This window comes from Chinchilla lanigera, unplaced genomic scaffold (assembly GCF_000276665.1).
Source record: "Chinchilla lanigera isolate Chin_1 unplaced genomic scaffold, ChiLan1.0 scaffold00053, whole genome shotgun sequence".
Taxonomy (NCBI): Eukaryota; Metazoa; Chordata; class Mammalia; order Rodentia; family Chinchillidae; genus Chinchilla; species Chinchilla lanigera.
In genome coordinates, this window is record NW_004955454.1 from 9,696,759 (window position 1) to 9,718,987 (window position 22,229).

The window sequence follows — 22,229 nt, forward strand, 5'->3', positions numbered from 1 at the left end:
TTACCACAGTCCCGAGCAATCTATGTTCACATGAACGGGAAAACAAAACAAGTCCTTCAAAATTAGCCTCCAGAAAGGAACAGTCTCTTTAGAGATGTGTATCTCCGTGTGGTCAGATAGCTTCCCCAGGTGCGATTGTAGGGAGACGCACACCCCCTTGGTTAGTGTTGCCCCTCCGACTCCAAGGAACTGTTAGAACAACTTGATAGCGGGCTCTCCCCAGCTGCGAACATTTCTGCGCGTGCAGCTCCACACAGCGTCCGCGGCCTGAAATGAGTCCAGCGTTGACCAGGGCCTCTTACAGCCAGCGCCTGGGAGCGCGCAGTGGCCACCCTGGGGAAATGAAGTCTCTGCTGCTGCTGCTGCCGCTGCCGCTGCCGCTGCTGCTTCAGGCAATGACTCAAAGTCCTGCAAATACATCGACTGTCCCTGTGAGTAAATAAGCCGTCTGTTTGGTTCTCTGTCCACAGCGATTCCTAGATCCCTGGCATCTCTGCTCCGAGGAGCCGCTAGGAACCCCGCGGCTGTGGCACCTCCTCCCGCTGCCGCGCTCGCACCCGCCTGCCCCGCGCGCACCTTGGAGAGCGCGCCGCCTCCGCGGGAGAGGACCACCCCGCCCAGAAAGGAGGCTCCCACACCAGCCCCGGCACGCTCTGATTCTTGATGGAAACGTGGGAGGGAAGCATGACATCTACCACGTCCCCTTTACCTCCAGCGTCAGAGGAAAAAGAAGCTAAGAAATTGTGTGAGGAGGGAGGCCCGGAGCAGGCGCTGGCCGCATACCAGGAGCCCAGAGCGATCAGCGTCCTCAGTCCCCATCCCACCCCGCGCCCCTCGCCAGCCCGCCTCGAAATTCCTCAAGTCTATCAACCATCTCCTGGTGCAGAAATCTGCAGTGCAGGAGCTCAGTGCTGACGAGCTTGGTTGGGGAAGGGAATCCCCCTCCTTAGGACGTGTTCCTTCTGTCCTGCTTCGAGAGTTTTCATGAACGTGATTTCAAAGGATTTTCCAGCAATTTCAGTGCCCAATAGTTTAGTCCCCGTGTCTCTCCACTGTGTCTACACCCGCTGCCATGTATGGGCAGGGAACCCACGGAGACCGTCTTCAGGACTACCCACCCCAACCCGTCTATGTGCTCAATATGAACCAGTTGCCCGGAGCGAGGATGTGGGGAGACGTGCAGAGTGCGGAGGCCAAGCGGCTGGGGGTGTGGGTGCTGGCATGAGCTGAAAACACAAGCCAGGGACTGGGAAAGGTGCAGCCCCTAGGCGGACTTCATACATCCTTTTAGCCCTACAGTCTATGCCTAAGCACTTCCCACCCCCGGCAGGAGCCTAGGCAGGGGCAGGGGGCAAGCTCTGCCCCGGGAATGCAGCTTCCCATGCTTTCCCCCATCCGCGGCCGAGCCCCCACTGCCGCTCACGTGAACTAGGTCCGCAGGGTCCTCTTAGCCGCTAAAATATACTGAACCAATTCGGCAGCATTTTCCAAGATAGCAAAGCCCAGAAGCCTCCCCTTTTTCTCTTCCTTCTTTCGTTCTCTTCTTAGGTTCTGACAACAAGCTGTCGTTTTTGCGTGTAGGGCTTAAGCATTTTTACTGTGTTTAATCTGGGATTTTCAAATAAGGCTTCTGAAAATTTAAATGCGGTTCCTCTGATTGATAAGCAAGATTTCAGAGTCTTCCAAAATAGCCTTTTCCATCTTATGTAATTAAAGACCCAGGAGCTTTCCAAAGAGGCTCTGGATTTTCCATGGTTCTGTTTCTCTCTCTCTCTCTCTCCCTCTCTCTCTCGTGCGTGCGCGCGCGTTCGTGCGTTCCCTTTCATTTCTACCATTAGGAAACTCGTTCAGGGGCGCTGAAAAGTCAGGAGAGGCTCAGATCTTCTTTCCCATGGATTCCTGCCTTTCCCGAAACCCTGCCAGCAAATAAGTATGGGAGGGTTTATTTTGGAGACACAACTGACCCCTGCCAAAAAATAAAGCACAAGAAGAGGAAAAGACAGGCTGGAAGACAAGGAAGCTGCGAGGATCCGCTCGCGGAGGAAAGTGCGGTTTGGGTTCGGGCTGCGGGGCTCCATTCCCCTGACTTCAGCACCGGAGGGGATGGACAGCGCCCCTGGGCCCGGCTGCAGCCACAGGGACCAAACTGCGCTGCCGCCCCCGCCGCTACTGTCCTTGCTGCCACTGTCGTCGCCACGGGCAGCTGAGCACCCGGCGACTCGCAGCTAAAAGGCGGTGCCTGCTAATAGCCCCTGCTGCCCTGTCCCCTTCCTTGATGGACGGTAAATAACCCTCCCCATCCTGCTACACCTAGGTACAGGGCTCTGAGTGCACTTGCTCCAGTTAAACTCTTAACAGCAACTTCAGGAATAATCTTTCTATAGGGGCTGGGAGGCATGCAGGCAGGAGAGCCAAGTGGAAGTTCTTACAAGCGCTGAGAGCCATGGGCTCTGCAGCAGGGACTGAAGCACTCAAAGGCCCACGTTCTTGAAACAAGCAGAATGTTCCGGACTGGATGGCAAGTATTTTGGAAATAGCTTTGTGAGAAGAAGCAGGAGATCTCCTCAAAGCCGGAAAGACTTCTTTCCTCTACTTGTCAGGTAAGTGATAATACTATTACTTCTTTTGTATATAACTCTCATGACTTTTCCCATGGCTTAGCAGACAGAACGTTAACAGTATTATTTTTTCTTTTGGATTGTGGAGAGCACAAGTAATTTTATTTTATTTTTTATGTGTTCAGCCCTAGAACATGGTCTTAAGAAATCTCTTGCCTAGAAAATATTCAGATATTTTATCTTCTTTGAAGTCTCTTATATGATAATAGTAACAAAATTATACAGTTGGCAGGTTATTATAGAACTTTTAGTTAGACACTTTTCCCATTGCTTAGCTACTATCTTTTGGAATCTGTACATATTTTGTTTGTTTGCTTTAGGAAAACTAATAGGAACTGGCGTCTTTCAAGAGGGTGTTTCTTGGTCTTCTGAATCCAGTAAAAAGTGATTGTGGCTGTGTTATAGCAAGATTCAAAAAGTTGATAAAGAGATGGTGTAAACACCCTTTGTAATATGTTTTCTATGGCTATGAATGTCCAAACCACTTGCAAGCACATAAATAGCTGATCCGTCTCTGCATCTGACCCCCAAAGCATTTCTACACCTGTAGAATTTTATCTACAATTTACCTACGTCCTCTCTCCAGCATTTTAAATCTCCAGATTGCTTGTTCACACCAGGCCCACTAGAAGGCAGAAAATGAGAAGCTTCAGTGTGTCTCTTTAGGAGTTGTGGGCTTTGACAGCATTCTTACTAGCTCTACAAAATGTATTTGTCACTGATATACAGAAAGTGATAGGAACCAATAGGTTCTTAAGAAACTATAAGCATTAAAAGGCCAAATATATCTGATTTCTCTTTGTTCTTTTTACTGGAAACTTCTTTTGGAGCTTTAAAATTACAATCTTTCATGGTGACCTTGATAAGCATTTTAATAAGAAGGGTTCACGGGGTAAAAGCAGTTGCAAAAATTTACAACCTATGCGTGACATTTGAAGAACTAGATTAATTCCAATGAGCACATTCAGTTCAGTGGGGAGTGTTGACTTACAAGGACAGACTTTTATGGCTATGTAAATACATGTGATGGTATATGCATATAAAGTCTGTAGAAAGAGTTTGCTGCTTTGAAAAATTGCAGGAGTTCTAGAGGCTTTTCTTTTAATTTTATAGGTCATGTATAATTGATGATAAACTGCTTCTAGTGCATTTCCACACTCACCCTCTTTCTGAATTTTAACACACAGACATGTAGACACACACACACACACATACACACAAACTGTTGTTACAATTGTTCTTGTTGGTGGGCTGATGGCTCCTTGGTTTGCATTGGCTGGGGAGTAGCAATTACACTCTGAGGAAAAATCATTCTTAAGTGTCACTTACCACTTGCAGTGAACCTGCTTGCTTAGCAGAAAGGGAGCAGAGGCATTTATGTCACTAAGCTCCTTGGGGGCTCTTTTGTCCTAGATAGGTCAGAAATGATCTTCTGAGCAGCAGAAAGATCTATCATTGATTTGGATTCCTATAATATGTTCCTGACACAATCCAGTTCTTTTTTCAGCCTCAGGAATGTGAAAATGAAATTACCACATGGAAAACTTAAACACGTTTTAAGAGAGTTACAACGTGTGGTTAGACTATTATTTTGGTTGTCAATTAATTAGCATAGATGGACTCCCCTGCTCAGTGGAGCATAAAATGAAGTCAGGGAATGTGTTTCAGAATGTATGCCAGCGGGTGGATGCCCACTGTTCCCTTCCCAGTGGTCCAGGGGGCAGACTTTCCCTGTGTGTAGCTGAAACCACACAAAGTCAAAGTTACCTTTACCTAGTCTCTTTGGGGATTTAGTGACTGAAATAAATCACTCTAATTCACCCTTCTGAACTCATGAAAGCGTGTGGAACCCCTGTCAGTTCTTATCTCTGGGGAAACATTGTGACATTCAGACAGAGTTTCTCAAATTAATTTAATGTCAAACTAAATGTGAAGCAGCAATTCCATAAATAAATAAGTAAACAGATACCTTATACATACATACATAAAGTAAGTGGGAAAGCTAGTGGAAAGCAGCTTTCATTTTGATTTTCTTCTTCTCCAAAGAAAAATCAGCACTTCATCTGGGGACATCTGTACCCCATTTATTAAAGCAATCTCTTTGCCTTGGTAGTTATTTTGTTTCATTCCAAAAATAAGATGAAAGAGGTCTTAAGAGTAACTGACATGGTAATTGATTATTCAACAGCTTCTCTCCCTAAAAAAAGTTTTGTTGGGTAAGGGTAAGTGTCATTAGCTGTCGCTTACATTTGAGACTCAGTAGGAAAGGAGAAATGGAATTACATAATCAAGAAATGAAAAAGTATAAAGGACCAGAAGAAAATTAAAAATGAATCTAGAAATCTGTTCAGTTGCCTTTTTTTCCACTAATAAGAAATGAAGTATAAAGTACAGAAGAGAGTTCGTGCCTGAATCTTTACATTTTAAAATATTCCCCAAACACTACTTGGTTAATTTTTGTGCAGGCCATCTAAATACCAATTGAATATTCTATAAGAGGTTTCAGATACATACATCATATTAGATCTGAATGCTCTGCCCATGGTTTACACTGGAGTTATCTAGTTTGATCGAATTTAAAAAATTATCAAAAACTTAAAAGTAAGAGATGATTTTTATTGAAATTTGAGAAGACCCTTTGGTAATTAACCTTTGCCTACTGCATTTCAAAACTTCCAATTCCAGAAAGCCAACCTGGTTTTATTTTACTCTATCCTATAGTGGAACGTAAAACCTAGTAATGAAGAAAAACATATTATAAGCAGGAAATTATTTCTAGTCCTCTTACCTCCACAGAAGTCAAAAAAATGAGTTGTGCAATAGGGCTCAGACTTATTTGGTATTTTCTTCCTGTTTAGCTTAGCAGAGTGAGTTATGCATTGCATGTACTGAGGAAGCAAACTTGCTGCAGTATAAAACATATTATGCCTTATGGTGTCGAAAAAGAAATTGTTTCACAGTCCAACTATCAACAGTTTTTAATTACTGATCATAAGATCTTGTACAAATCATTCAACTCATTGAAGCTTAATTTTATTCCTTGAAATGGGGAATCTTTGCCAGTCAGTGAAAGAGAAACTTTTACATGTAGATAGTATCTAAATATTTATGAAAGGAATGAATGATATATACCTTGTGAACTATTGGAAATTGTAAATATGATAATTTAGAGAATGTTTTAGGAAGTTAAATGCTACATCTGTGAAGTACTGTAAGTAATTTTCAGTCACATGTCGTCACTCGAGGAAATTTCTCTGCTAATTTTTTTATGGCAGGCCCACTTCTTATACTTAAGAAGTGTCAGGATAAGGAATATAATATACTCCAGGTAATTCTTCAGGAACTACTTCTACATGTGTTCATAGTATCAATATTTTAATATAGGGACAACCTGATTTAAAGATATTTATTACTCAAAATTGGTACCATGCTCTGTACCAAGTGGTCAAACCTGGATCAGTATCACCAGAGTTTCCAACACTAATCTTGACCTTTGCAGAATCTCTCACTATCTTTGTGTCATACTTTTCCTGTCTGTGAGGAAGGATTAATATTTATTAGTAGTAACAGTGACAAAGAAACTCAAAGGATTAAGTAGACTTTGAAATTCACTACCTCCAATCAAAAAGAAAATATTTTGTTTTAATTTATGGCTAGTGGGGATAAAATTCAAGATGGAAACCATGAAGGATGATCTATGTGAACAGCCTGAAAATGCTAAAGATATCATAGTGAATTAGGACAAAGCGTACATTCTATTCATGGATCTCTTCAGAAAATCTTAAGCTTAACAGTATCTCACTGTTTACTTGTTTTCATCACACGGAATTTTACAAGCAACTGATTTTTTCAATGCAAGTTATTAACATTTGGTGTGTATAGGTGGCTAAGCTATTACTAAAAAGATTATTACAGTACATTGCAGAAATGTAAATCATCATTTAGTGCTAGAATCATTTCCAGTATAGTTTTGTGGAGCACATTATTTGACTGTAAGAAAGAAAAATATTATATAATTTACTAGTTAGTGAGATAATTTTGAATTTTTGGGGAGTTTGATTTGCTATTGTTTACAAAACAAAAAAGGAAAAGTTCCAAAAATAAAAGATAGTGAAAGCAGAGAGTTAGAAACCCTGAAAATAATTTCATGGGGCCAAAAGCTTTACTGTGAATTAATGTTGGGAGGAATGATTGGTACACTTTCCACACTCACTTTCAGAAAATCATTTTGTTTTCCATGAATTTGGTCTTCCATTTATTAGCAACACTAAAGAAATATGTTTGTTAAAAAACAATTAGAGGGGCTGGGGATTTAGCTCAGCGGCAAAGCGCCTGCCTGGCAAGCACAAGGTCGTGAGTTCGGTTCCCGGTACCGGAGAAAAACCATAAAAAAAAAAAAAAAAAAAAAAAAAAAAAAACAATTAGAGAATTATTGAAGCAATTTATTTGAAAACTCATAATTATCACTGCATCAAGTTTAGTGTAGGTACCTGCATGCAATTTTAAATTTAAGAGCCATGAAGTAATTAAAACTGCACTTACATTTAACAGATATGTTACCAATTTCTCAAAATTTTAGCTCAACTTTTTGTTTAAAGAAACAAATGCTTACTTTTTAATTTCACAAAATAACACGACAAGAATCTTTTAGAAATGGTATCAGATATAAACAATTATGTGTTTTTTGTAAAAAGTATAAGAAAAAGAATATTTTTCTTTGAGTCTTCTCAAAGGGAAACCAAGTCAGAAATAAGTATCTGATGTTAAGAAAATTTTAGAATGTAGATGATAAAAGAATGCTATCTGGTGAAAAACACATCAAGTACACGCAAAATCTGGTGTCTAATATGGTTTTCCTTTGTATAATTAGGTGATTGGGGGTACATTACTTTATCTTAATTTAACTGTGAATTAAAGTTGGGAGGATTGATCGGTACATTGTCCGATCCATTGTCATCAGTGATTTTCTTTTTGTCCTATTGGGAAATAATCACATGCCCATGAGGAAATGAAAAGAATATATGGCTGTAAACTCACAAGTTTTTGCTACTTCTCTCACTCCATTCCTGGCGTATTCCCACAACCAAACGAAAGAAAATACGTGGGTCAGGGATTAGCTCATCATTTAACAATAAATTACAGTAGACACAGTCAGATCCAGATATTCAAACAATAGGTATAAATTCTCAATGTTGGCTTTATGTTTTAATCAGTTTTTGTTTGTTTGTTTGTTTTTTGGTACGGGAATTGAATTCACGACCTCATGCTTGCTGGGCAGGCGCTGAGCTGCTGAGCTACATCCCTGGTCCCTTAATCGTATTTTTAATCTCTGTCTTTTCCATTTTTCTGTGTGTCTGTTTTTCTGATTCTCCTTCTATCTCTGTCTCTTTCTTTCTCTTTCCTCTCTCTGTCCCTCTCTCTCTTTTCTGTGCTTCCTTATTCATGAGTGGTCAATACTGTATCTTTCTAAAAACCATTTCTCTTTTCAATAGTACCAGGATTGGCTAAGGAACGTACCACCCTGAAGCCACAGCTTAAAATAAGGGAGACGGTCACAAAATCTAGATTGACTGAGGGGAGAAAGCTAGTATTTAAATGACTAGAAGGGCATAGTTTTTAGTTTAACACAGACTACATAATAGAAGAGGCGAGAATTGTCTGCTACAGTAGTACTGAAAAATCTACCAAAGATTTCTAAGACATTTAGTTTATCAACCATTGACAGAATACTTAGCAAATACTTAGCACATTGGCTTAATGTCTATTAGAAAACTCTCTTTGAAAAAAAAAAACTTAAAATATTCACCATATGACCTGCAGGGTAATTAATGCATCCCAGCCTTGTGGGTGGCCTCTTCATTATTCAAAATGAATATACACATGGAGTAAAAGAGCAAGTAAGAATAAAAATGCTTCTTCCTAGATAGTTTTTGATACTATTTTTGTTGTCACTTTTTTCTATGATTTCCAAATCATATTTCATTGTTTATCATGTTAGCTCTGTTGCAGTCTATTTAGACTATTTACCTCTGACTTGCTGCTCATCTTATAATTTTGAAAAAGTCAAGCTCCTACAGACAGATTCATTTAATTGCCTATTTTTTGCATCATTGATTATAGAAAACACAACCAAAAATTATAGAACAAGTTACACTGAGAATCAAGGTAAGGCAGACCACAACCAATTTTTAAAATTTTTGAAATATAATTTGTTTATTTAGTTTTAATTTTTTGGGTGGCTTTCTTTTATTATTATTATTATTATTATTGATACCAGGAGGGTGGCGTATTTTGTTGGTACTTTTTTTGGTATCAGGAATTGAACTCAGGACCTTGCACTCGCAAGGCAGACACTGTACTACTGAGCTATTGCACTAGCCTATTGATACATTTTTAACATACATAATGATAATATTTACCATATGGAATTTGTAACTGTATGTGATAGATCTTGTGTCTTCTTTTCTTCCTATTCCGCTCCCCTCTCCTTCCTTTAATCCCTTTCCCCTTCTTTATTTACAAAAGGTTTTCCCCTATTTTTTCCTTGTATTTTCTTTTTTCTCTTGTCCTTTTATTCCCCATACCTTGTCTTGTTTTCCTTCACATTGGAATGTTTTCTTCCCATTTTCCAGTATCTATGATACATTTTGGTCTTTATTTATACTTTCGCTTTGTCACACCAGAGGAATAATGCAGAATTTAAACGTATGGGTCCAATTTATTTCATTTAAGGGTATGGTCCCCAGGTGCACCCATTTAGTTAGAAATGTATCAAGCTCATCTTTCTTTATGGTAAAGTAGCACTGTATTAAGAAAAAATCACAGGTTTTTCAACTGTTCATCACTTGATGGGCATTTGGACTGTTTCCAAGATTATTACAATTTTTACAAATTGTGCCCCTATAAATATGGATGTGCATATATCACTGCGGTATGATGCTTTGATTCTTTTGGAGAGATACCAAGAGGGGGATAGCTGGGTCAAATGGAACCTCTAGTTCTAGTTTTTTGAGGAATTGCCACACTGATTTGCACAGTGATTTCACCTGTCTACACTCCCACCCACAGTGGAGAAGGCTTCCTTTTCCCCACAGCCCTTCCAGCGTTTGTTGTTGTTGATTCCTTGGTAACAGCCATTCTATCTGGAGTGAGACAGAATCTCAGTGTTGGTTTAATTTACCTCTTTTGAATGACCAGCGATGTTGAACATTTTTTCATTGATTTATGTGCCATTTCTTCTTCATCATCTGAGAAGTTTCTATTCATTTCAGATATCTATTTTTGGACTGGGTCTTTAAATTTTGATAGGCCTGATTTTTTAAACAATTCTTTATATTCTGGAGAGTAGTCCTTTGAAGAACAGCTGGCAAAATTTTTTCCCACATTGTGATTTGTCTCTTCATTCTCTTGGTAGTTTCTTTTGCCCTGAAATATCTTTTTTAATAAGATAAGATCCCAGTTGTTGATTCTATTAATATTTCTTGTGTGATTGGGGTTTTCTTCCTAAAGTCTTTGCCTATACCTATATCTTCAAGAGTTCTACCTATTCTATCTTCTAGCAGATTTAGTGTTTCCTTTTTTTGCTCTTCTTCTATTTTAAAGATAAAAGAACAAAAACATATTAACAAACACATATACATTTACAAAGTATCACCAAAACCATACAAGCAATACAGAATTTCAGACAAAGTGATAGGAAATCAACAATGGTTGTTGTATTGCCCATTGATATCTTTAAATTTGTTACTCAGATAAATATAGACATATGAGATTGATCAAGCGATTAAACATTAACTCTTCCTTTCAATAAAGAAATAGAAGTGTGTAGTACAACTATGTTAGCTATTCTGTGTATATGTATATGCATAATTTTCCCCTTCTTTCTTTTGTTTTTTCTCTCATCCCAGTTGTTTTTATTTTTGATCAGTTTCCTTAACTTTCACAATAGCTGTCATATTTCCTGGTTTTTATTCACTCTTTCAGGTTCTTACCCTAGTGTTTCTTTTTTAATAGTATTTGGATCTTTGTTCCATTTTGATTTTAGTTTAGTACATGGTGAAAGATATGGTTCTAGTTTTCGTCTTCAGCATATGGACAGCCAGATTTCCTTTCAGCAGTGTTTATTAAAGAGGCTATCTTTCTTCGAGTAACGGTGTTTCATTACTTTGTCAAAGGTAAAGTGGCTGAATGTGTTTGTAGGTGTTTCTGCATCTTCTAACCTGTTCCATTGATCCTCAGATCTGTATTTCTTTTTGTCCTATCAATTATTATCTATCAAAAGTAATTGCTCTTTATTTTGGTTTACCATTTTGTTGTGTTGGTGCAACTTAAATTTCTGGGCAACCTCTTGAAGTTGGAATTAGAACATTTTGTTGCATAAAAGTTTCAGAGAACGTAATAAATACATACCAGGAGACTTAATCATCTCTTTTGGTTTCTGCCCACAGTATTATTCCCTGGCATTTGGCCTGACGGTGATAGTTTTTAGAATGTCATCTCAGGGCAGCTCATGTGGTTTCCACAGCAGGAACTTTTCATTTCCATTTTGTAAACGAGATAATTGAAGCCTCAAAATGTTAAATGATTTTCTAAGGATTATGTGTAAATTAAGACTTGGAGTCAATACTTCATGTTTTGCTGCTCTTTATGAGTGGCATCAGAAGAAAAAGTGTTTTCTCATATCCTGCCTACTACGTGATTTACTTCTTTATATGGTGATAAAAACTTAAAATACTAATAACAATAAAAGAACAACAACAGCAAATTCTTAATAACTGTATTTTAATGATTTTCAGCTTTCGTAACTTAGTTTCTGGAAGTATTTAAACTGGCGAAGATCTTGAAGGCTCATGTTCTGGTTTTTAAGTAGACAGGCCCCTTTGTCAAAGATTAGGTGGTTGAGTGTGTTTGTGGTTCTGTTTGTTTCTTCCATTCTGTTCCATTGTTGCTCTGGTCTGTTTCTAAGCCAGTACCAGGTGGATTTCATCACAGTAAACTTGTGGTATAATTTCAGGTCAGGGATTGTGATTCCAGCTGACTTGTCTTTATTCCCCGGATTGCTTTTGCTATTCTGGGTTCTCTTCTGGCTCCAGATGAATTCACGGAATGTTTTCTCTAGATCTGTGAGGTATGCTAATGGTAGTTTAATGGGAATTGCATTGAATCTGTACAACAATTTTGGTAGTATGGCCATTTTCACAATGTTTGTTCTTCCTATCCATGAGCAAGAAATGTTCTTCCATTTATTGAGATTCTCTTCAATCTCTTTTTTTCAGAGTACCGTAGTTTTCATTGAATAGATCTTTTACTTCTTTTGTTAGATTGATTCATAAATACTTCAGTTTCTTGGATGCTATTGTGAAAGGTATGGTTTCCTTAATTTCTGTCTCAGTCTGTTTGTTGTTTGTGTATAGGAATGTTATTGATTTTTGAGTGTTGACTTTGTATTCAGCTACACTGTTGAATTTGTCAATTAATTCAAGGAGTCTTCTTGTGAAGTTTTTGGGGTCTTCCATGTAAAGTATCATATCATTTGAAAATAGTGACAGAGGGGTCAAACAAACTCACTGCAAGAATGGTAGCCTCTTTAATAAATGGTGCTGGAAAAATTGGCTTACCATCTGCCAAAGACTGAAAATAGAACCAAGTCTATCACCATGCACCAAACTCAAGTCAAAATGGATCACAGATATCAATATGAAAACAGAAACACTAAATCTATTGGAAGAGAAAGTAGGTAAGAACCTTGAAGACATAGGGGTAGGTAGAGAATTCATGAACAAAAACCAAACTACATGGGAAATACTTTAAAGAATCAACAACTGCGATCTCATCCTACTGAAAAGTTTCTGCACATCTAAAGAAATCACCAGCAGAGTAAAAAGAAAATCCAGAAATTGTGAAAAAAATTTTAGCTGACTGTCCCTCAGACAAACGGCTTCTATCTACAACATATAAAGAATTAAAAAACATCAGCCCCCCCCCAATTCAAAGACTCAATCCAAAAATGGGCAGCTGAGATGAACACACACTTCTCAGATAAAGAAATGCAAATGGCAAATAAATACATGAGAAAATATTCAACATCATTAGTCATTTGAAAAATGCAAATTAAAAAAAATGAGATTTCATCTCACTCCAGTAAGAATGGCTAGCATTAAGAAATCAACTGATAACGAATGCTGGAGAGGCTGTGGAGAAATAGGAACTCTTCTCCACTGCTGGTGGGATTGTAGATTGGTGAAACCACTGTGAAAATCAGTTCGGAGATTCCTCAGAAAACTAGGTTTAGAGGTCCCATCCAACCCAGCTATTCCCTTTCTGGGTATTTTCCCAGAAGAACCAAAAACATCATACCACAATGATATATGTGCACCCATGTTCATAGCAGCACAATTTGTAATTGCTAAATTGTGGAAGCAACCCAAATGTCCATCCACTGAGGATTGGATAAGAAAATTGTGGTACTTCTATATAATATGTGGTACTTTTATATTCCTCAGCTATAAAGCAAGATAAACTCGAGGATTTTATATGTAAATGGTCACAACTACAGACCATACTCATATGTGAATTAAACCAGACCTGCATGTGTAAGCAATGTATTGTCTTACTAGTGTAAGAACCTGAAAGAGTAAATAAAAACTAGGAGGTATGATAGATGTTGTGAAATGAAAGGAGAATAACCAAAATAAAGGACAATTAGGGTGTGAGAAAAGAGAAGTGAAAGAAGAGGAAATTATGTATGTATGTATATACAGGATAGCTAACATAGTTGAACTACTGTCTTGTATTGCTTTACTGAAAGGAACAGTTAATGATTACTTGTTTGATCAGTATTGCATGTCTCTATTTGTTTTCCTGAGAAACCACTTTGTAGATATCAATACGTAATACAACAACCATTATTAATTTCCTTCCACTTTGTCTGTAACTCTATATTATTTGTGTTGTTCCTATGCTATTTTGTAAATGAATATCTGTTTGTTCATGTTTTCCTTCTTTTATTTTTAAAATAAAGTTTAAAAAGAGAATGGAAAGAGATGCTGGGGAGAGACAAAGATCCCTATGAGAATATTGGAAGCGTGCAGAGATACAAATTTATGATATTGTAAAAAAATTAATGTAAGTAGACAGGGAGGCTTATTTAAGGTCATGATTTAGAAGCATCAGTGACCCACAATGAATACGGTCGATTCTGTAGCAGAATGCAGATCTCAGGTGACAAGAAGGGGGCCCAATGAGAGTTAGGAGTTAATTAATTATGCCTGGGTGATGAGACACTAGAAATGCTGCTAAGGAACAAAAGTAAATTGGAGACTGAGGGAGACAGTGCATGTGTCACATGCATGCTAGGTAAATGCTGAAGTGTTCTCTAAATGGAAAGCACAATTTTCTGGAAAAAAAGATGTGATCTTGGACTTGGGATGAGTGAGAGGGATGATGAAAGTTGTAAGAGCCGAATGGCAGGAAGAGGAATGATAAGTGTAAACATCAGTGTGAAGCCTGCGATCTAAACTCAGAGTTACCATGATGGAAATTATTAGCTGGGTGTGATGGTGCACGCCTGTAATCCCACACTCGAGAGGCCGAGGCAGGAGGATCCTTTGAGTTCAAGACCAGCCTGGGCTTCAAAGTGAGCTCTAGATCAGCCTGAACTGCAGAGCGAGACCCTGTCTCAAAAATACAAAACAAAACAAAAAAAAAACCTATGGAAATTATTGGAGAAACTATAAAAATGTACTAGTTATTTGAGAGGACAAAGGAAAAACTGTTATGAACAAAAATGTTCACATTTTAGAAGGAGAAAAGGAAAAAGAGACAAGGAAAGAGTCCTTAGAGAAGTATAAGCAGAAGGTAGGGAAAATAGAGTTTAAAATATTGTAGGTTGTTGACAGTGTTGATACAAAACGAAAGCAAATAAAGACAAGATTCCTTTGTGTTTGAACAGAAGTAGATCACTGGGTGTTAGGGAAAGTGGTTGAGACAGTGTTTGATTATGAAATATTCAGGATCAAACACAAGATGAAACAATGCAAAGGCCAGATTGATTTAGAGAAAGTGGTAGGAAAGAATAAGCGTTACGTGCCTGAGAGCGCTGCAGTGTCGTTTTATCCAGGGTGACAGCTCCCAAGAACGAGGTGCCCATGGATGAAAAGAAAAGTAAGAGAGACAAGAAAAACAAGAGGCAAAAGTCTGGGGTGAGGGGCTCACAACCTCTCCGACAGCAGCCCCAATTACCATCTCAGTCACCTTTTATTCAGCAAGAACCAAGGGCGTAGCTAGTACAAATGGACGGATGCCAAATGTTTTAGTAATTAAAGAATTATGCTTCTCCAATTCTGCCTCTTACGCTGCTGGCAATAATCCCCAGGTGGGCCTCCCACACCCAGTGCCACACTTACTTACTTCAGCTGGGGGTTATAAGTTGACCACTAGTTATCAATCCACTACAGTCCACCCCTGGTCAACTTGATAACCATACACATTTCCTTAATCCATGGTCTCTAGTGGCAGATTTGTGAAAAATTAGCACGTCTTAGTCTATTCACATTTACATTAATGTAACAGTTCCATATATACAATTTTTTCTGACTGAGCTAGCTGGGGCTGTATAATGAAGCCTTATCTTTAGAAACCCTAACAAACAATAAAGAAATCATTGTGTGTCCTCAGTGCTTTCTAATCGAAGAATGTCCTCCTCCACACTGCAGGAGTATTGAAGATGTTCTGTCTCACCCACGTTCCATTCCTAGTCACGGTGCCCTTTAGAATTTGGGCCATTGCCTTTCTGAGAATGCGTATACTTCACTGCATTAGATTAGCTCTGTGGTGATGTAGCTGTAGTGAGATACATTAAAATTTCCTGTACAGACAACCTAAAATATATGCATGACATCTGAAAGAGCCTTATTTAAAGTTTGTCTTCTCACCTTCATTATATATTCATCTTTAAGGGTCATGTAAAATACACATAAAATGCTAATTATTCAGTTTTATTCTTGCCACTGGAAAATTGACTTTTATCTACTAGCAGTAAGTGACAATATTGAGTTGACTTCAAGGATTACATAATTGCCAGTAATGATGTATTTGTTATATCTTTCCCTTAGTTTCATCTACACTATTATTCCTTTCCATTTTTGTGCAAAGTTTACTTACTTTTCTAAAATAAATTTCTTCTTATGAAGAATGACTGCAAGACATCTGCAGACCTCAATCTAAATTTTCTTAGTGGTTTTGTTCATTTCTGAGACTGACTGACTTAGAAAATTCCGAGGCACTATCAATTCCACTGGGACAGTTGGAATTCTCCAGAGTTCCGTCAAATACTAGTTTGCTTTTGTCTCATATTTAAATTCCTTTCTCAAACCACTCAGATTCTCTGGACAATTATCTAGTTTTATCTTGATACTGCAGGAGTAAATTATCTACTTTCTGGAGGCCAATTAAGTTTCCTAAACCATCAGTGTGCCATTTAGCAAATTATCTTTTCAGTACACGGAAAGGATCCCCAGTAACCCAAAGGAGTTAATGTACCACCAAACAGAGGGCGATTTATTCCCTCCTTGCCGGTGGGGGCCGACAGTTTAGAGTATTAAGGGGAGCTTTGGAAAAGAGTCACAGCAAAGCACGAAGGCACGGTGCCTGTGAGGCAAACTGTGGGCTGTGGGAAGGTGTTTATCACCATTCAGGAGAGGTTCCCCCATCCTTGTAAATTCAGATACCGCTTTCGGCCATTGTCTGATGAAATCTCTCTACGTTACTGTATACTTGGTAACAATAGGAAAGCTAACAACTTTTGATCACAAAAATTGTAGATCTATATAGAAGTGTTTCTTTTATTGTGAAATAACCAATCCCTTTATTATTATTTTTTTTTTATAAAGTTTTCAGTGACAGTTTTTATCCTGGTCTTTTGTTGTGAAATGGCGTGATTTACTTCCTGTCAATTTAAAAGTCAATCACAACTTTAACAAATGCACTAAAAATATCTCTTTCATATTAACCCTTTCCATGTTTCTACATAAAGTTAATGCTAATTATACTGATTCATGTCTACTTTATTGTTTTTTGTTATTTTCTATCACTATTGAGATTCCATCTGGAATCTGAAATTTCAACTAGAAAACAATTAAGAATTTTCTTTTAACCATCAATCATATTTGATAAAATAACATGTGCGAGTATAACATTATTCAGTTGGATAAATCAGAAGCGTCTTACATTGTTTTTAGAGACTGACTTAGAAAATTCACAGGCACTATCAATTCCACTGGGACAGCTTAAGAAATGTCAAATGTTGAAGATGTAACAGTCATAAGTGGATGAAACTATTTGGACAAATAGAAATTCTGTTGCATATAATTCAAAGTTTTTATTTCTCAAAAATTGAATTTTAAAAATTCTAATTTTTATTTTTCTGAAACCTTTTTATTGGGGAGGATATGGATAAATAGTTATAACCATAGAATAATAAATTTAATGAAGCATTGAAATAATTTAATTTTATAACCATATTAAACCTTCAATAGACTATTCTCTCCTGAATATAATTAACAAAACTGCAAGTGAAATACAATGTCTTCCTTCAATTTGCAGTTCCAGAATATTTGCATGAAATCTACACTTCATGTCCTCAGCTAAAGCCAAATAACTGAAACTTTGAAAATGTGTCCAAGTTAAATATTAAGATATTAATCTTAGGGGTGACATGGTACTCAGATAAAAGTTTTAAATACCAACCTCAGACTGTATTTTTAACTCTTCCTACTGAACACCAAATTTAAAAACTTGGAACAAGGCAAATATGTGCCCAAAAGGGGAAAAAAAAAAGGCTTGGCATCTGATGAATTATTTAGCATTTCTTTTTGTAAAGAATAAAAGCTCCCTGGCTTCCAGCAAAGAGTTTGTGAGCTGTGTGGCAGTATTTTGAACAAAGAAATCATTTATAAATGCTGTCTTTATATTTAGGAAATGATCGTGGGGTGCAGCTGCAGGTTTTAATGACTTTTTAAAAAGTATGTTATCAGTGAACTAGCAATAACTGTCTAACACGATGATCAAGAAATTATAGAACATCATTGGGTCTATATATTGGATTGTTAAAGCAGTATATATATATATGTATACATACTTGTATATATATGTAATATACATATATATTCCTCTAATACCGGTGCTTTTGCAAAGATATTCTGAAAATAAAGTATCAATTTTCTAAGACATTTTGTAAAATCTTTCACCATAATTTAATTGTCTGTGAATAAGATTACCACAGCAACTCAATACCACTAATCTTAGATATATAACTAACAAAAACAGAATGCTGAACTACTCTTAAAATTGTGTGTAGTATAAGGTTCATAGTATTTCTGTCTTGTGTTAAGAAACACTTGAAAACTTTTTGTTTTTAATAGAAAAACAAAATGTGTTAGAAAAATGTCTACTTTTGTTTTTGTTTTGTTTTGTTTTTGTTTTTGCCATTGCCAGGACTTTAAATTTTGATGTCAAGTGGACAAAATTCAGATGAGCAAAGGCAGCCATAGCTCATAACTCAGCACTTCCTGTAGGTACAAGTATTTGTGGTGCATCTGAGCATGCAGAATCATGCAGTATAGACTTATTTAGAAACTAAAGTTGGTTGTCAACCTCAAGAATGCTAGAGTCTAATGAAGCAAAGCTGTGCACTCACAGAATCACGATGTCATTCAAGGTAGACTTGGAAATGTACTCACAGATGACCACTTTAGGAAACTGACCCTCAGAAAATCCTTGCACCTTTTTAGAAGTTGAAAACAGTTCGTGTCTGAGCTGACAGAGGCCTGTTTAATTGATGATGAAGCTCCAAGTGTAGTAAAGGAAAGTTGAATAAGGTTTAACAAATGTCCTTTTTTGAAACCAATAGATAAAGCACAGGATATTTCAAGGGCGGTGGATCTGTTCTGTCTGATACTGTAATTATAGATGGATGTCTGCACACACTTATGGAAACCCATAGAATGAGCAAGCCCCAGAGAAAACTGTGGATCTGGGGTGATGATGATGTACAAATGCAAGTTCGTCAGTTGTAGCAAGGGTGCCTTTGTGGTAGACGATGTCAGCGGCAGGATGAGTGTACAGGAGGCAGGGATAAGAGATACATGGTAACTTGGAGTGCTTTTCGCTGACCTTTTCTGTGAATATAAAAGTGCTCTACAAAGGAAGCCCACTTAATTCAAAGACTAGAAATTTTCCATTTTGTAAACCAAGAAACAATTTTCCCACGATACAAAATATTTTAGAGGGGGGCTGGGGATTTAGCTCAGTGGCAAAGCGCCTGCCTGGCAAGCGCAAGGTCGTGAGTTCGGTTCCCGGTACCGGAGAAAAAGCCAAAAAGACCAAAAAAAAAAAAAAAAAAAAAAAAAAAAAAAAAAAACCAAAACAAAAAAAAAAACAAAATATCTTAGAGGGTGTTAGAAAATATTTTAAATGGAACAATGATAAATACTACACATGAAAATTTGTAGATTACCAATAGTTTTAAAATACTGTCTCCCTAGAGTAAGAAACTGAAAGAGTAAATAAGATCAAAAGATACAAAAGTTATTGTGAAAGGGAAAGAAACTGCCCAAAAGGGAAAACAACTGGGATGGGGAAACAGAGAAAAAAAGAAAGAGAAACACACAACGTAGCTAAGATTGTTGTACTATTAATTCTATTAGTTCATTGAAAGGAACAGTTAGTGCTTATATTGTTTGATCAGTTTTGTATGCCTGTACCTGGTAATCTGAATGACTACTTTGAAGATGACAATATGTAATATAATAACCATTGTCAATTTTCTATCATCTTGTTTTGAAATTGTGTATCATTTTATTGTTTTGTTCTTTTAAAATAAAAAATAGTTCTCTAACCTTACTATATTTTTAGAAAGTAAAAGAAGGTAAATAGGTCTAAACTGAGCATATACATACAAATTTTAAAGTAAAAAGTAATCACAATGGGAGTAACAGAAAGACTAAATCAAAACCTATTTATTAAAATTATAATATTTCTAATGATGCAAATTACTGTCTTAGTTTACTAATAAAATAATCTTGCTAATTGATATAAATATAGTATGAAGCAATATAATTCATTAAAAATGAAAAGTAGTATAGAAATTTATAAATAATCTAACAAAAATATGTTGTGCATCCATACAATAGCAAGTTAAGTATCAGAAATGAAAGAATACTCTCAGTAGGGATGAACTTCACAACCATAATATTCAATGAAAGCAACAAAATACAAAAGGAAAAAAAACATATTATAATTCCATCTAAATGGATTTCTCAAACTGGCCAAAAAAGATTGTTTTATAATGTCCTAAAAATGAGGAGCACCTGAGGAATGGAGGAGATTCCTGAGATTTATTAGCATCCATTTCTTCATCTGCATGCTCCTTATCAGTTAATAGATTTCCAAGCAAATGTTAAAACCATACATATATAGTCTATGCATTGTGTACACACAAAATTTTTAAATTAAATAAAAATATCTTAATGTATTTGAAAATATCAAAAGTAGAAAAGAATATTTCCCCTTATTTTTCTCCATTTAATGAAAGCCAAACATATGTAGTACAAAAGACATTGATCACTAAAATTACGTTTTACCTAGAGGACTGGAACTTACTGTTTTCTATTTTAGTTACTAGTACTTGTCTATCACAGAATAAGACCTCAAACACATTTGTTTTTTTGTTTTTTGGGGGTTTGTTTTTTTTTTTTTTTTCTGGTACCGGGAATCAAACTCACAACCTTGCGCTTGCCAGGCAGGCGCTGTGCTGCTGAGCTAAATCCCCAGCCCCTCTCAAACACATTTGTTGAGAGAATAAACATCACTGTTTTAATGTACGCTAATGTTCTATATAATTTTTGTCCTGGCATTTATTGTAATTTTTTTTTTTTTTTTTTGGACAGGACAAACAAGATAAACCTAACAATGAAACCAAGTTTCAAAACAGGTATTTTTCATTTACCTTTTGTGGAACAAGTTTTTGGAAAACTTTCAACATTAAATAAAATTGAAAGAATGTTAGATTGCACACCTACAGACTCTTCTCCTAGATTTACTATTTGTTAATATCATTGTCCTTCTGTATTGCTATCCTGTTATATGAAGTTACATGTTATTTTTGCCCATCACAAACTTCTTAGCTTTCCTGCTGATTTCTTTTCTTTCCATTGCTTTAACATAAATTGACATAGAATTCCTGTGACATAATATTTTCCCTTTTCAAGTATATAACATCTTTGCTGTTGTTTTGCGGTGCTGGGGATTGAATTCAGTAGCTCCTCGTAGGCACTAGGCAAGTGCTGTCCCACTGCTTGATATGTCCAGACCTCTACTTTTTTTATCGCTTCTTGGCCTTTTGGCTAAGATTAAGTGTAGACCTCTACTTTTTGACTATTATAAATAACAGGGATCAACATTCGGGTCTTTTTTTTTTTTTTTTTTTTTAACCAGGAATCGAACTCATGACTTTCTGCTTGCCAGGCAGGCACTTGTGCCACTGAACTATATCCCTGGCCCAAGGATTAACATTCTGGCAGAAGTTTTTGTTGTTGTTTTTGGTGGTGGTGGTGTTTTTTTCTGTGTTTTGGTTTTTTTTCCCTGAGAGATGGTCTCATTATGTGGTTCAGGCTGAGCTCAAACTCATAAGTATCCTCCGTTTTCCTGCCTCAGCCTCCTGAGTGCTGGGAATACAGATGTGTGCTACCATGCCCAGCTCGGCACAGGTTATTATGTGAAGACATGTTTTCAGTTTTCCTGTGCATTTACTTAAAAGTGCAGTTTCTGGATCATGTAGATCTATGTCCGAAAGAACTGAAAGATTACTTTGGAAAGAAGCTACACTACTTTACATTTCAACACATAATGCATGAAGGTCCCACTTAATCCTCATCCCCACCAGCACTTGTTATTGCTACTTTTTAATTAGAAATATTCAATAAATTTAAAGTGTTATCCTACAGTGGTTTCAATGTGCATTTCCCCAATGGCTAATGACGTTCAAGTATATTTTCCTCCGTTTACTAGCCATATGTATATCTGCTTTGGAGACTTATCAATTCAAATCTTTTGCTTGTTTTAAAAAAGTCATTTTGTTGAATTTTAAGAGTTCTTTCCATATCCTAGGCAGTACACCTTCATCAGATATATGGTTCATAAATATTTTCTTCTATAATATCTTCTTACTTCATTTATAATTTTTAAAGTTTTAATTTTGATGAAGTTCAATTTTTATATTTTTCATCGTCTGTGATTTGGTACACAGCTAAAAAATTATTGTCTTCTCCAAGATCTCAACGTCCACGCAAAAACATTCTTCCAATAAATTTTCAGTTTTAGTTTTTACACATAGGTTTTTGATTCATTTTGAGTTAGTCTTTGTATATGCTGTGTTTAGGAACAAAATTCATATACATATATATATATTTTATATATATATTCACATTTATACATGCATACATGTATAACAGCACCATTTGTCACAGAGGATGTTCTTTTCTTGTTGAATGGCCTCTGTTCTCTTACTGGAACTCAAATAGCCATAAAAGTTATAGCTTATATTTGAACTCTGCT

At 36.8% G+C, this 22,229-nt stretch overlaps 1 protein-coding gene and 1 pseudogene across 3 annotated transcripts in view; both read left to right on the plus strand.

Moving 5' to 3' along the window:
• The window catches only part of LOC102030153, a 126,649-nt pseudogene extending 125,985 nt beyond the window's left edge, over positions 1–664 (plus strand).
• A 1,186-nt stretch (positions 665–1,850) lies between these two features.
• Positions 1,851–22,229, plus strand: part of Sntg1 (syntrophin, gamma 1) — a 741,266-nt gene continuing 720,887 nt past the window's right edge. For all 3 annotated transcript variants that reach the window (XM_005396048.2, XM_005396049.2, XM_005396050.2), the window contains exon 1: positions 1,851–2,600. The gene's annotated coding sequence lies outside the window, so the exon portion shown is untranslated. The remainder of the gene's footprint in view (positions 2,601–22,229) is intronic.